At 43.7% G+C, this 16,826-nt stretch overlaps 1 protein-coding gene and 1 long non-coding RNA gene across 4 annotated transcripts in view; both read right to left on the bottom strand.

Annotated features, from left to right (window-relative positions):
* The window catches only part of Alk (ALK receptor tyrosine kinase), a 719,891-nt gene that overhangs the window by 683,270 nt on the left and 19,795 nt on the right, over positions 1-16,826 (bottom strand). The gene's annotated exons all lie outside the window — the stretch shown is intronic.
* LOC108351183 (uncharacterized) overlaps positions 1-16,826 on the bottom strand; it is a 104,630-nt gene that overhangs the window by 80,128 nt on the left and 7,676 nt on the right. The window contains exon 2 of one of the 2 annotated variants that reach the window (XR_005486290.2): positions 4,122-4,231. The exons of the other annotated variant lie outside the window; for it this stretch is intronic. This is a non-coding gene — a long non-coding RNA (uncharacterized LOC108351183). The remainder of the gene's footprint in view (positions 1-4,121; positions 4,232-16,826) is intronic. 2 annotated transcript variants of the gene reach the window in all.

The raw sequence follows: 16,826 nt of genomic DNA, 5'->3' as shown, positions 1-16,826 counted from the left end.
TTTTCCTCCCTCCCTCCCTTCCTTCCTTCCTTCCTTCCTTCCTTCCTTCCTTCCTTCCTTCCTCCCTTCCTTCCTCCCTTCCTTCCTCCTTCCCTCCCTTCCTTTCTTTTATTTCCTGTCTTTCATTTCTTTCTGTCTGTATGCCTGTATGTACATATGTATAAATATATACATATGTATATAGGTACACACATATGCATGCATGCATAAAAACTAGATTTCAAGCTGAGCTGTCATTCCTTAGCCAACCTCCACTTTCGTTTTTGACAGAGTCTCTCACTGGCTTATAGCACCCAGTCTGGCTGGACAGCATACCTCATAGATATCCCCCCCACCCACTACCACCTCAGAGCTGGGATCAGAAGCATGGACCACAATACTGGACCTGAACTCAGGCCCTCAAGCTTAAGCAGCAAGGACTTTATGGCCTGAGCTACCTCCCCAGACCCCTGTGCACTAGAAGATGGGGACTTCCTGCCCTTCAGTGTCTTCTTCTGTACACCTGTCATATCATGCTATTTATAATAATGAAGAATCAGTCAGGTAAACTCTAAGCACTAGGGTCCTGGCATCAGATGCTTTGAAGGGATGAAGGTAAAAGAAGCGAGCACCCTAAGATAAGAGAAGACAAAGAGAAGGCATTGGGTGGCGATTGTCCATTTGTCATAATAGGAGTAATAAGTCTTAAGTGGACACAGTGTTGGCATTAGCACTTAAGTACATTAGTGAGTTTCAGACCAAGTATTTCAGGCACACCTCCTATCCATTTGTCCTGTGATTATGGCCACAGACCATAGGAACTGGAAATGGCCTTAGAGATCCCTCTACCACAACTCACTTTTAAATGGACAAATCTAAGCCCCATTAAAGAACATCTTATGGTTCTGTGGAGAACCATAAGAACTATAAGAAGGTACTGAATGCTGGTGCTGCCTGGGAAACAAGGGTTAGCAATTACATCCAAGTGCTTGGGGAGATATTTGCTATCAGTCCAGACTCCAGTGTACCCAAGGTTGGTACCAAGCCATAGGTAAAAGCTTAAATGAATCTGGGAGAAGAGGGACAGAAAGCATTTGGGCACAGCCATACTGACATCCTGCTCTTCTCTCTCCAATAAGGTCAAGGGGAAGATTTATCAAAAGTTTGTTCTCTGAGCTCACATCCATTGCTCCAGGAAACTGCAGTTTGATTGGTGTTAACCTGCTCCTTTCACATGGCTGCCTACATATATCATTGTTCCTTAGTGGAACTATGGAGGTAGACTCTCTTACTACCTTGAAAATATTCAGTCTCTCCCCCCCAATCACCTCACACAGGAGAATGTTCTTCGCCTTCTTACGGATGTTGGCTTTGGTCTCACAACTGTTTCCAACTGTGATGTGTGTTGAAGGGACAACAAACCTGTTCCTGTAGAGATCCTCTAGATTTTATTTCCGTGATAATGTAAAGACTAAGAGAGACTAAGGAGATGATTCAGTGTGGGGAAGCTCTTGTCATACAACCCTGAGAACCTGAGTTCAGATCTCTAGAACATACATAAGAGTTGGATAAACAGTGCACATCTGCGAGCCTGACGTGGCTATGGTAAAATGGGAGATGCAGACAGGTGAATCCCACAGTCCAGATAGTATGACGTATGTAATAGAAAAACAATAGAGACCTGGCTCAGAACAAGGTAGAAGGCAAAGGCCAAGAGCAGAGCGAGTCTTCTGATTTCAGCAATGCACACAGGGGAATCACATATGCACACACACAACTCAGTCAACACATTGGTGTTACTCATTCTGACTCACAGAGTGAGAGAGGCATAAAGCAGAAAGAAGAAGCCTGACTTTCCAGAGTGGTGGCAACAGTCTTCCCATAGCACCAAGCAGCGACACAAACAAGCAAGACATGAAGCTATCAATAAACATTAAGAGTTTGACTATCGGGACAACAGGACCATGTGAACACTGTGTGCCACACGCTTCCTCTGTGGGACTGTGAGGGATGACCTGGACGGCCCTGACTATTTACCCTGCACAGGCTCTGTGCTGAAGGCTTTACTATTGCAGATCACCTGGTCTAGATGAGTAATTGCTGTTGCCCCTCTTTCACAAACTCGGGAACTGAGGCTGAGCAAACCAGGAGGCTAAGAACTGCAAAGGTTGGTTACATGGTTGACAGGTGGCAGAAATGACATTTGGAGCCAGCCCATCCACACCAGCCAGTAGCCAGGTTTGCTGTAGACCATGTGGCCTCTGTGAACATTAATGGATCAAAAGTACCCTCTGCCCTTCTTCGCACCCATTCTACCTCTCAGCAGATCTCTCTCTCTCTCTCTCTCTCTCTCTCTCTCTCTCTCTCTCTCTCTCTCTCTCTCTTTCATTTAAATGAGCACTTGGAGGGAGAAATGACTTGTGAATCTTCAGAATGATGTAAGCGCCCACAAACCCATTTTGAAGATTACATTGCATTTTTGAGCCATTCTATACTTGACAAGACAGTCAAATCCATTGTGCCCACAGCCCAGCTGACACTGCCTTATAGACTCCTCCAGGCCCTTCCTTTCTAGGGCACAAGAGTGCCTTCCGGGGACCATAACACTTACCCCTTCCCCCTGATTTACTGCCTCATCTGTTCCAGGCCACTCCCAATGTGCCACTGTTGTCCCTGCTACCTGACAGCTTTGGAGATTTTTCTCAGGCCATAACATCTGAGTATTTCCATCCTCAACCTCTCATAGCCCTGGAATTTCAGCTCCTTTTCATTCAGAAAAATTCTGTTCCATTTATTGGCAGCCTCATGGGCCTTTTTACATTTGGCTCCTGCTCAGCTGCCTTCCTGATCAGGTATTTAAAGATAAGCCCGTCTGCCCCTGACCAGTGACCTGCTCCTTCTTCTTGCTGCTCCGAGTTTCTCTCTTGCAGGCTCAGTATCATTTTATATGTTTGCGGGCTTCCAACTCACTCCATTATTCTTCCCTTCTTATCAATGAAGATAATGGCTGCAGAATGTTCTGAGAAACTACAAAGGGGTATATAAATATTAGTTCTTTCCGCGTTTGTCACTAACAACCTCCTAAGTTGGATTCACTATGATTTCACTGTGGCAAAGCCTTAACTCTCGATGCTAGGAAGGTTCTCGCGTGCATCCTCGGCCTCAAACACGCTAAGCACCAGGGATTGTGCTCTTGACAAGTCTGAGTTCTCTGACATGCACTCATGCCCATCAGAAGCAGATTACCATGCAGGCATCAACACAACCAGTCATATAGGTTTCTTTCCACGACATCTGTAACGAGAAGAACTTAGATGACCTGAGTGAGTAGAACTTTTTGAATGTCACAAGCAGAATCTGAAGGAGTTTCTTTGCATATGAGAAAAAGCACAAGGCTGAATACTAGGTTCAGATCCTAGTTCAGTCTCTAGCAGATGAACAGCCTGGGCAAAAGTAGCCTCTGCCCCTTCCCTCTTCCTATCTTGTTGTCTCTCCTGAGCTGATATGGATTCCAAATTCAGGTATCCCATAAAACCCCAAACAGAGTGCCTGGCTAATAACAGTCCTCCAGTCAAATGGTGTCAGTAATAATATTAAGAATAAATAGAAGACTAGACAGTATTACAAACAGTTGGGATAGTCATAAAACTTTCTAATTCAAAGCAATGTCAAAGATCCAAAAGCTTTTCTTATGGTGCAAAAAGATTAGGGCATAGGGTATCTAGATGCCCTGATTTGCATGCTCTAAGGCAAGGCCGCCTCTTCCCTGCAGCAGCTCGTGGTAGAGTTTCTGTGCTTGTCCTGGTGGCTGTTGTTGAAGTAAAAGGAATGAGAACAGCATGTCGGCCATCAGCAGATGCTGGGAGTCAGCGAGTCTGGAGCACAGGCTCCAATTCCATCAGAAGCAGTAAGATCCCTGGTCATGTGGTAATGTCCCTAGACCTCTGGAGAGTGGTGAACTGATGGCACTACTCCCTTCGAAGAGTTGTTGGTTGGGACATGTGCTAACCCAAAGTTAGGCTTCGTGATCATGTTTAGCTCCTGAAGTTATCAATAACAGAGCCAGGAGACCAACAAGAGGCCCAGTGACATGGCTTCTACTCCAGGGCATTTTCCCTCTATTTCAGAGAAATCAGACTTACAGATCAAGGAGAAGTGGTGCTGCTGATGCTTCCTCCCTACTCCCAAGCATCCTTGGCAATGCAGTACTCTCATCGACTCCAGACTCCCTGTCAGTTCTCAAACATCTTGCCTTTAGATTAAAGAGAAAATGCCAATATCTGTGAGGACTATTGTTGCTTCACAGCCTCTCTCTCTCTCTCTCTCTCTCTCTCTCTCTCTCTCTCTCTCTTTCTCTCTCTCTCTGCACTTAACACTTCTTCAATTTTCATCATATGTACTGAGGCAGGTACTCAATGTATCTCTACAGATAAATATACATATATATATTTTATATTTATGTGAAGGAATTATATATAACCTTATATAATTATATATACCCTTCAATTTGCATCTATGGTGAAACCTTGATATGTCCTATCCTGTGTTTAGACAAAATAACAGGTGCTATCATTACTCATAATGCATTTTTGAATCAAGTCTTAAAATTTATTATAGCTTTTATGCCTGGAGAGTGGCAAGACTTCAGTATGGAAGTTCTTGAAGTACACACAAGGGCCACTGGTTGATTCTAATTTTCCTAGATGATTTAAAGCCTTAATTAGCTCTAGACATTATTTCTTTGGATGGCCTCCTCCTTGGCATTTTGCACTGAGAATGGGTGACGTCAGAAAGTAGCCCACTCTCGAGGGAATGAGGATTCCATTAGAAAATATTTTTTCATCCTGAAAGACACCAGAAGTGAACAGGGGCTAAAAGACAAAGCTTTCCTTTAAAAAGGAATGGGCTGTGAATTGCAAGTTATTGAGGATGGCTTGGCAAGGAGACAAGAATTGAGAATGGAAGCGGGAACGCCGGGTTGCTTTAGCACCCTTGTGTGGCTGTGCACTGGTTACACCACAGCCTGGCTCTGCTCTAGTCTGATGTCTTCAGGGACACGCTGCGCAACTGATTAAATAATGTAGAAAAGAATCCACGGACTTTGTAAATGAGTGTTGCTTCATTGGCTAACGTTTCTTATTTTATTCTTTCTCCATAATATTTGCATTTTAATGGTCTTTTTAGTGGCTTAATTCAGGGCATCACTCACCATCTCAGTTCACCAATTAATTGTGAACCTCAGTCTGGTCAATTACCAGCTTATTGGCTGGCCATCATTTCTCCTAAGCCATTTTTCTTTTGGCCAATGGGGTTCTGAAAAAGGAGGGCCACCGGAGTGAAACTGTGGTGATCTAGGTTCTCAGTGACGAGAGAAACAGCATAGGCACTGGTTATGTGTCTCCCTCCCTTTTGGCCTTTTAGGAAAATCTGTAGCAGGCATGGGTACCTACATCCTAAAGTAAGGGATACTTCCTAAATGTTCCCATATGCTTTATAAACCATTCTGTGCAAGGGAAGAGTAAGGGTGGCATTGAGGCAGCAGGAAGATACAGAGATCTAGAACAAGGATGATGGGCTCGTGGGCTCTTTTTTGTCCCAGTACAAGGAAGGGTGGGCAAGCTTTCTTCTACTATGGACCTATCCAGCTCTCTTTTTATTTTGTATTCGGAGACAGCATTCTGTGAAAATGTCTGGGCTGACCTCAAACTCAGTCTGTAAGCCTGGCAGGCCTTGAATTTGCAACCCTCCTACCTTGGCCTCTAGAGTAGCTAAGATTACATGTGTGAGCCATGAGTCCTATCTTCCAAGCTCTTATGAAGCATGAGGCCACAAGTTCTTACAGAGTTAGGCTAACACGATCTTTCTAGACAGGAACTTATAGTTCTTGGGGTGCACAGAAAAGTACATGGGTATCTATAAAGAAGGATGCTATAAAACAGAAAATGAGTCTTAGGAGGGTTTGAAACATCATATAAAGTATAAAGAGTTTTTCCCAAGCTAAAGAGAGGAAAAAATGAAAATTTTACCCCCAAGAAGAGAAAAGGAAATGCCTTCACATGCCACAGAAGGGGGATGAACTGGGTGTTGTCATGGACTGAATCCTCTTGCCCTAACTCATCAATTTAAGCCCCACTTCTCCATGTAAGGATATGTGGAGATAAGACCATCAGAGTCGTAATTAAGATGAAGTGAGTGCATCATCAGTGTCTCCATAAGAAGACATGCCAATGACATTTGTGGGAGGAGAAAAAGGCATGTAAGGACACCATGTTAAGGCAGGCATCTGCAAAACAAGGACAGAGGCGTGAGGAGAAATAAACCCTGCAGCAAAATTAATCTTGGACTCTCAGCACTGAGAGGTATAAGAAAATAAGTATCTGTTACTTACACCAGCCATTCTGTCCCATTTTATTATGCTAGCTCTGCCAAGCTAAAGTACATGTTCTCTGGGGAGCATACTTGTTTACCCCAAGCTATCCTGTGAAGAATAAAAACCAGATGCAGGCATCAATGTATGACTATTGTTACGTCATGCAAATAGGTTTGTGTGAGTCCTATGTCAATGCATAGAGAGCAGCCCATAAATAATTAATAGTAGCTATGTCTAGAAAAAAGGAAGAGGAGCTAGAGGATGTTCTGGACAAAGGGAAACTTACGTATAAATAGGCATAACAGAGAACTAGTGACCTTTATGGTTAGGAGGGTTGGAGAAAGAGCTGCCATTGTGAGGACATGAGTTCAATACAGAATCCATGTGAGTGAAGCTTCGCATGGTGGCAGGAAGGGCGATCCAGGCACTGCGAAGGCAGAGACAGGTGGATGGCTGGAGTTCAGTGTCAGCCAGCCTAACCTACTTGCTAAATTCTAGCCCATGGATTCTTTGCCTTAAAAATAAAATAAAAATAAAAATTTAAAAAGATAGACAAGGCCTGAGGAAGACCATTCAAGGTTGCCTAGTCAGGTGTGTAAATTTGTACCCAAGAGAAATGGAGAAGGGAAGGAGACAAGATAGGCCTAAAGGAAGGTTAGAAACTTAGGGGAAAATAAAACTGAAGAATGGGAAAGAGGGAGACAAGGCTAGGAAAGGCAAGAAAGGAAAAGAGGAGAGGAGCAGAGGAAGGAAGAAAACAAGGAACCCACTGTCTACATTGTGGGTTCTCCAGCACACAGTCTCGGGGAATTCTTTCCCATCACCTTCCAGGACAGAGGCACACATTTCTCACTGGCCGGAGGACTGCATGCAAACATAAGGTAGTTTTCTCCACAGGGCTATCTCTGTTCTTCCCACCCGATCTTAGGTTTAGAGAGAGGGATAGGCCACACATCTGACCAAAAGAGGAAAGCATTTCTTTGAAACTGATCAAATGCAATTAAAGCAGAGTATCCAACCCATGCACCTCTGATTAACCTTAATCTAAAGAGAAATGATTGGTGATTAAGAATTAGATGAGGTGACTAATTATGTCAAGAATCTGCTTTCGAAGAAATCTCTTTCAGCACCAGAGAGAATGCTGATAAAAACAATCATGGCTGTAATGGTCCCTTTTAAGGAGAATAATTAACCTGTAATAACAATTTTGGCCCTGACTTAAGCCCTGTAAAATAATCCTTTTTCATTAACTTCCAGTTCAATTAGCATCAATAATGAGCGCTCATTTAGACGCAACCACAGCCCCAAGCTCCCTGATGGCTGTGGTTACTCAGCTTCCAGCAGACAGGCTATCGGGATCTTCTGCCCAAGGAGCTGAACATCTGGGCACTCCCATTGCAGGGGTATGAAAGATTTGATCCTCTGAAAGTAACATGTTACAGGGGCTGGTGAAATGGCTCGGCAAGTAAAGGCGCTTGCCATCTAGTGATCTAATCCTGATGAGCCAAGTTCAATTCCCAGAACCCAGGAAAGAATGGAAACATCAACTCCACAAAGTTGTCCTGACCTATGGGTGCACATGCACACTTGTGCACACACACATGCATGTGTGTGCACGCGCTCGTGCGCGCGCGCGCACACACACACACACACACACACACACACACACACACACACACACAGAGGAGAGGTTGACACTGATGTTTCTAATGAAGAAGAGAGAACGAACGGCAGGGAGAAGCCGCCTCTACCATCTCATGGTCAGTTACTCAAAACACTTCATAACCAAAAGTCTGTGTACCAGAAGGACAAAGACATTTCTTCTATTTGCAGTTCAGTCAAATTTATAATTCAGATTCTTACTATGAACATTTTAAATGAAAAGGGAGCCCCAAGAAGGTATGAGCCAGAAGGGACCAGAGCCCTGTATAAAACCTTTTGTCCTTTTTTGCCAACACAGCCTTTACTGGATGTACTTCAAGAGAGATGCTCTAAGACTGAGAGGTTTAAGCCAATGGATTTTCGGTTTGTTAGAATTGCAAATTCCTAGGCCTCACCCCAGGTCTACTGAAACAGGAGCTCTGGGGATGGAGCCCAGCCAGGTCTCATTTTAACAAGTCTTCTTGGCAATTCTGGTGCATGATAGTATTTGAATCTGAAGGAATTCTGTTATTTCTCCTAAGAACTGATTTTGTCACTCTTCTGTAAGGCAGACCTAACAAAGGAGCCACCAGTGGAAAGACACTGAGCGGGGGATGCTTTCCTCTTGCTTAAAAAGGAACACAGTAATACCAATTTCTCCTTTTTAGCCTCTGCAAGTAGCCATTAGGGAAGGTGACCAGAGTTTCTGTAGTCATCTGTAGCCCTGAGGGAGTCACCACCCCTGAGGAAGTGGGAAGATACATGACTCTGGATACTTGGTCTTGTCATGTGCTACTGAATAAAGCCACATGACCTCCAACCTCAGAGCTGAAATGCCTGCTTATTACACAGCTGCTTTCAACTGGATCTGTTACATGCCACCCAACACTCTATAATAGATAGTGCACTAGAAGTGATGACCATAAAATCAACGTCTAGGATAGGTTTAGTCAAGTGTTGTCACGACTGCTCCATGTGTAGTAGTTCAACTCCCCTTCACAGCTGGCCTTGCTTCCTCATTAACCTAAACCACTACTATTAGCAACATCTGTAGAGCTGAACTGAACTGAGTATGTTGAAGACCCAGGGCCAGACAGTCCTTGACTTGTCCAGATTAGAAAGCCTTGGAAAACATGAGAGATTTTCACTGTGGGTAAGCCAACTCATTCTTTATTCGCCTACTAGAGAAGATGATGAATGTCAAGAGAACAGTCTTCATGGGGTGTAACCTGAGGGGTGTCAGTGAAACAGACTGCCTATCAGGGAGTCCTGGACACATAAGAGTTATAGAAAATGCAACAGACGATAGTGGACCATGGCAGAAAGGCAGGGACACAGTGAGCCACACTTGCCTTTTAGACCAAGAATCTACTAACCTCCGTGTAAGGTTGTTTCTTGTCCTTTTTCTTGCTGAATTTTTTTCTCCTTGGCCTTAGTATCAACATAGGCAAAACTAAAAATCACACTTTTATTTTCACTTGAAGGAGATTTCAAAATACCCATCTGAAGATAATTTTTTCTAGCACCTACTGTGATGCCTTGAATGCTGTACGTATTTTGTCCAATGTCATTCTGCAATCAAAATGAAAACTGGGAGCGGGAGCCATTTGAGTGGAGTGTACGGCCTCATGCCCTCAACAGGACTCACAGAAGGTCAACAAAGAGGTCACAGAACATGGTGAAAAATGAAAGACTGGGCGCTCACCGCCTCATGCTCCACCCACTTCAAGACAGAGAAATGTTAAGAGAAGAAGGGCCACGTTGCTTAGAAAGAAGTGACAGGAAGCAAATAGATGCCAAAGGGGCAGAGGAGCAAAAGAAATGGGGGACTGTGGGAAAGGAGACAACCTGGACAAGCTCCTCAGCCCCTCAGAGCCTCATAAGTGAGACAGATAAAATTGCCTAACTCACTGCAGCTATGAGAGTTATACAAAAATGCCTGTAGAGAGCCTGGTGTACCACAGATGTTCAGGTAATATCAATGCCTCTTCAGCCTCTGCTAACGTTATCTAACATAAAGCATCTTACTCCGAGACGCTCTGGGTGCTGTTTTACGGTGTCTAGGTAAATACAGCAGTGCCTTCCTTTTGAAGGGGGAGGGGAGGACAGAAGGGAAGGCGATTCAACTTCCGAGTCCTACACTCTCCACCTCTGTGAACCTTCATCCCGCCACAGCAGAAGCTTGGTGCCCTGGAAGGAGAGCTGGCCTGCAGCACATCCTCTACCAGGTTTGGAAGCCCTACTTCCTGTAATCACGTTATCTCCCAAGCAGCTCCTCTCTTGTTGGGAATCGGCTCTTTACTTAAGAAAAGCTGCAAATCAAACAACAGGGCTATCCAGGGAACTGAGGATTTAGCTCTTTAAACATTTCTTCCTATAAATATAAATGGTTGCTTTTCTCCAGAGGAAGGCCCAGCCCTTCTGATCTACACAGCACTGGTGAGGAGGCTAAGGAGATCTTCCTGTCTTCTGGTGAACGTTGCTGATCACCTAATCCCTTCTCTGCCAATCCTATGATCTGACAGAAATAGAGGTTATTGTGTCCCTCGGTTTACAAAGAAGGGAAGACAGCGTGGATCAGAGGGAAGAACAGAGAACTCACCAGGGAGACACAGAGGAGGGGGAAGAAAGAATTGCTTTTAATGCAGTTGCATAATCCATAATTCAGTAAGCTTTTCATTTCTCTTATCTTCTAAAAAACACAAAATTAAGTTCTAAGTAAAGTGCATAATTTATGAGAAGTCTCTGTGTTGATGACTCGCGAATCCCCAGGCCTCGCTGACTTCTGACGCTTCCCACAGCCGGTCTCACATCTCACATCCTCTGTGAAATGTGCTGCCTGGAGCCAGGCTACGGGCTCACCTCTCCACTAGCAATGGATGAGCTCAACTCATTTTCCAAATTTCTTTCCTGCTGAGACTCGCCTTTCCATTGTCATTCTCATCTTGGTGGCAAAAAAATTCTAGAAGCACTTGGATTCTTCCTCTTCTGCCTCTAGTACCATGGTTGATAAAGGGTTGTTGAGGTTTGGTCTATTGCTGTATATTGTAATGCTCAATTCTATATCTGAAGGTTTGGCCTAGGAGTGACTTCTCATGTTTACAAGCTTTGGTTCCTTGATTCGAAACAATTGGCTAAATAAAATTGGCTACAGCCAGTTACTGGAGAGATTAGAGGTAGGTGAATAAGGAATGACCTCAGTGGAGTGGGGGTGGATATGAAGGGCGAGGATCCATGAGACCCTGGCCAGGAGAAGTGGCAAGCATCTGGAGTATACTATGGGGAGGTAGCCAGGCCCATAGTTAGAAGAGTACATTAATGGTGACCCCCAGCAATTGTCAACACCAAACAAAATACCACAGTTTGAGTCTCTGTTTGTAAGCTACGGGGGTGGGAGGAAGATAAGCTTAAATTGTTCCTACTACAGAGGCTTCCTTCATAGACACACTTTCTCTCTTACCCCATTTTAATCTACTCCTGTAAAAGTCTTCGCACTTCAACCCCAGCCTCCTGAGCCTAGTGTGCCCACACAATCTGAACCACAGACTACATTACCAGCTCCATCTTCCTAAAACACTACTCACATCAGCTCACTAAAGACTGCCTATTTCCTGCTATGAGATTCAATGCTCCCTGCTTGATCCACAAGGTCCTGACCTCATCTTGTGCATCTAAAGTATTTAAAACAAAACTTCTTCTGCCCTCACAGAGGATGCAGGAGAGCATGGAGCTCATTGCAATACTCAAGCAGGATGATGTGAGGCACTCAACCTGGATTGACAGCCTCTGCCTACATCCCCACACCCATATATGTGCACACACACACACACATGCACACGCACATGTACTCGCACTCACACACACATACATTACGTTCCGCACTCCATACCCCCCAAGATGAACCCTATCACCCCAACCATTCAAACTCTACTCATCTTCCTGGAACCAAGACTCAGCTTCCTGCAAAAGCCCTTCTCCCCACATACTGTTCTTTGCCCTGGGACACATAGCCCTAAGTCTACTCTACAAAAGTCACTTAAAAGTAAATTGAGTTACTTTTAATTAAAGCAGGTATGTGATGTTCATGATGTTTTGAATTCACAGTGCAGTCTTTTTGGATTTTCCCAACAGACTTTCCAATACCCCTACAGTTCACTAGGACTCAGAGAACCTAAAGGAAGATCATGAAGCTGATGTCAGTGTAGAGGATTGAACTTCCAACTTCCGATGCCAACTCCCATGTTCTATATGAGACCCTAAGTTCTTCAAAGCTGGGGGCACATTTTGTTTTTACCATTTACAACTTGTGATTTGAGTGCAAAATCTCTCCCGTGGGCTTATGCATTGAACACTTACTCTTCCAGCTCCTGGTACTGTTTGTGGATGTGTTAGAAATTTTAAGGGTACTTAGAAAATAGGTCATTCAATCCATACTGTTGAAGGTGGTAATTGTTTGTATTGCTGAGGGTTCTTCAGAAAACAAAACCATAAAGGAGGAGAAAGAGGAGGAGGAGGAGGAAGGAGAAAGGAAGAAGGAGAAGGAGAAGGAGAAGAAGGAGACGAAGGAGAAGAAGGAGGAGGAAGGAGGAAAGAGGAAGGAGGAAGGAAGGAAGAGGAAGAAGAAAAGAAGAAGAAGAAGAAGAAGAAGAAGAAGAAGAAGAAGAAGAAGAAGAAGAAGAAGAAGAAGAAGAGGAGGAGGAGGAGGAGGAGGAGGAGGAGGAGGAGGAGGAGGAAGAGGAGGAGGAGGAAGAAGAAGAAGAAGATGGTGATGATGATGATGATGATGATGATGATATATTACAGAGGGGAATTTCATGAGATCGGCTGACAAGATGGGGCCTAGGTAATCCAACAGTGGCTATCGATATAAGGAGAGATGGGGGGACTCAGTTGCTGGTTGATTTGACCTGCAAAGCTGATCCACACCATCCCCAAGCCAGCACTGAAAGCCTGGGCGATTCCTAGAGAGACGCCAGACTTCGGTCCAAAGAAGCTGAGTCTTCATTGTCAGCAAACGACGGTGGCAGCAGTAACGGTGGGCAGACACGAGTACCAGCAAGAAGCAAAGCAGGCAGGTAAACACAGCCATTTCCTGGACCCTCAGGAAATGGCTTAGGTCCCACCCACACCCCTCAGGCAATCCTTCCTAGAATGCCCTCACTCATAGGTCCACCCATAGGCCTGTCTCTCAGCTGATTCCAGATGCTATCTAGTTACCAATCAAGGCACCTAGCCTTCCTTCACATTAGCATCTGGTCTGCCTTCTTTCTCTTCCTTTTAGTTTCCTCTTCCCCTTCTGTCCTTCCCTCCCTCCTTCCCTTCTCTCCCTCTTAGCCTCTCACTTTCTGTCTCTGTTTTTCTCTCTCCCCTCCTCTCTTTCTCTGTTGTGTGTCTCTCTGTCTCTGTCTCTGTCTCTATCTCTCTCCATGTCTCCCTCTCTGCTCTCCTCCACTGCTGTTTCTCCTCCACTGCTCTCTCACTCTCTCTGCTTCTCACCAATCAAAAGATGAGCAGCTGTGATCTGAAAGTTCAGAAAGCTTGAGCTTTTAGCTTAATTTTCTCTGGTATCTGGTCCAGTGACAATAAAACTGACTAACACAGAACTTTACAAATCTCTCAGCATCAGGTTGAAGAGATGGCTCAGCAGTGAAGAGCATTTACAGAGTTAAGTCCCCTTGCGGAGGACTGAGTTTCTCTTCCCAACACCCACATGGTGGCTCGAAACCTTCCGTAACTACAGCTTGCTCTTTGGACCTCCACAGACACTACACACATGTGATGCATACATATATGTAGACAAAACACAGGCACGCACACAATAAAAAATATTTTTTTAATAAAAAGATGACAATGTTCTTAACATCCACAAGTCTTAATGGTTATTTGTTAAACAGAGAATTGGAGCTAAGGAAGGGGTCAATGAGCCATTAAGATGTAAGTGAGGAAATTTGTCAGACACACACTGGGTTCACTGGGGCATGGGTTGTTCAAGCAGCCTTTTGCACACACCATGTTTGCATCCATCTTCCGTTCGCTATTCTTTCTGTCATCGATTTAGCAAATACTGAATGCCTCTAGGATCTATCACACAGAGATGGATAAATCAGATGCTTCCTGACCCTCAGTTCTGACAGTAATAGAAAGAAACCTTATCCCTATAAGGAAGAAGACACTTAAGTTTATGTATATACATAGGTATATGGTTATTTATTGACCAGCCAGTAATTGATTGATCAATTTCCTCGGTCCACATGCCCAGTGTCTGACAAGCAAATATGAGAATAGAAAATCAGAACGTAACAGCTTGAGTCGATTTACTGTACATCCAGAAAAGACTCTCCTGTTGGGGAGATATGTTTTTAAATATCTTCCCTCCTGCCACAGTCTGTGAGGTATAGTAGAAGTAAAGATTGCTTATCATAAATTATTATTTACCAATTACATGAGAATCAGAGGAGGATCTCATTTCTCCTCACCGATCTGTGAAAGTCTGATTCTACATCTGATAAGGGAACAGTATCTTACCAGCGATGTTATTGCATCTGTCCAGGGACGGTTAGAATCACAGGATACTGATATGAAGTGGAAAGAGATTAGAACTAACTTATTTGATAAGACACAAACCAAGACTCAGGACACTTACACGACTTTCCCAGGTTCAAACAGGACAGCAGGGCATAACCTCCAAGAAAAGTCCAATTCCAAAATTCCTAGTACAGAACACGGCCCTCTCCTTCCAAACTGCTGCCAGGCAGAGGACATTGCCTCTGACTTTACAATTAATTACTGAGGTATGGAGCATTTTCTGCTATGAAGGTGAAGGACTATCTTAAGAGCTAAGAAATGCTCGTCACAATTTCAGCCCTTTTGATGTGAATGAAGCATGACCTGCTATTTTCATGCAGAATCCTGAAGTGACAGACAATGTAACAGAGGTGATTTTCTAACAAATTTTAACTATTTGAAAGAAAAGATGTCTTGGAGGTGTCTCCTATTTCGTTTCTATGAGGTAAACTCTAACTGCAGAGATGAATAGATCCTGGTAGATTATAAAGAAAGGGAGCCACAGAACAAGGATACCCTTCTATTAACAACAGTTGGAAGATAGACACACAGTAACATGTTTGGTGCTTTAAGTACCAAGTGTGGAACAAGACCCTAAGAATTATCTTACCCTTTCTAAAAATGCTACACTATGTGGCAAGTGTTGAGATGATCTGCGTGTGTTAATTGATGTTCCCAAGGGCAAGAGACGCCGGGATCTTGTCTTACTAGATTGAGAACTTCTCCACAGTGGACTCTAGAGCTGGGTACCCAGACCAGAACTAACCACAGATTCTTTTTAAATACAAAGTAACCCTGTCTCCTTTCAGAAGTACATGGATTAAGACACACTTACAATTTCTTAAGGAAAAAAAAAAGCCCGGCTCAGACTGAAGCTGCTGCTTTTGATGCCAATCAAACAGCAGGCTGAGTAGAGCATTCCAGTCAGGGCTCAAGACTTAGAGTTCTGTCAGAATGTATGCAGTTGGAGCAAGATTACTCTCCCTCTGTTTTAGCAACCAAACGTCTTTAGTAAAATGAGGATAAATAATACAAGTAAACACACACCTTAAAGTACTTTGTATTGAATCAAGAGAGAGGACATATTGATTATGAGCCTATCTCTGAGAGCCTCCATATCACATCACTCAGATATGAAAAATACAAACACAATTTTGGGGCTGCAAAATACTTTCTTGATGTTATCAACTGTTCTCATTACCTACCAGGAATCATTTACCACTTCTGTTCTGTCCTGATTTCTCATGTTTCTCTCGTTCCCATCTTCTGTTCTCTGTAGTGTAAACATCAGTACTTGTGCTGATCCTTAAAAGGGCTCATGGTTCTCATAGGCTAGCAATTTCATGCAAATGAGGCTTAAGTCAAAATTAGGTTTCTTGCCTAAATATTTAAGAACATAAATAATGTGTGGGTGCCCTAGCTGTCATTTTAAGCTATTTGACATTTATTGTTCTGAGGAAAAGAAAGGTCAGATGTATCAAATCTGCATTTCTTCTTCATGACATTTTTTCCTACCATACTTTTCCAAATTATAGTATCGAGGCTAATACCATGAAAGGGGTTAGGAGAGAAGGAGAAGGAGAGGGTGAACAGGAGGAAAGGGAGGAAAAAGTCTTTCCTCAACACCTTTCTCACCTCACGTTCCCACCATGACATAGGCATGTTTCATACCCTCTGAGCTGTTCTCAATGACTGCATTTGTCTAGCAGAAGTGTGGGTATCAGGAGACTGGAGCATGAAGGGAAGGCAGCACCCATGGCAAGAAGAATATGCATGGATTCATGATCTATTTAGCATGACCTGTGGTCATCCTTCACAGAACAGATGGAAACCGTCGGGCTCCCACCCTTCCTTTCTGCATGGCTCTCTGCGCACTTATCTTCCTCTCTCATGTAAGTCATGCTTTTCACTGACGTTTCCCTGACCATGGTTTGGCACATTTGAACACTGAAGGTCAAAACACGATATGCAGAATAACTGTCTTGAAACATTTTAAGATGTCCTAACGTTGAAGAGAGGACATAACTTGTGAGTAGAACTGTAGGACAGGTAATAGCAATGACCTTGAGATTCTATGTGTAGCGGAAACAGGCTGAGTTCAAGTACTCCAGTCTATGCTTACTGTGACCCTGAGCCCTAGTTTAAGTTGGAAAACAGAAGCGATATTAAAGCCAACCTTAAATGTGAGAGTAAGGATTAAATTAAGAGATCTGTCTAGCTGTTATGCTTAATATTAAGTGACAAGGGCGTAGGATTTTGTTTTGGGACACAC

Source organism: Rattus norvegicus, chromosome 6, assembly GCF_036323735.1.
Source record: "Rattus norvegicus strain BN/NHsdMcwi chromosome 6, GRCr8, whole genome shotgun sequence".
Lineage (NCBI taxonomy): Eukaryota > Metazoa > Chordata > Mammalia > Rodentia > Muridae > Rattus > Rattus norvegicus.
This window is presented reverse-complemented; position numbering and strand designations above follow the sequence as displayed.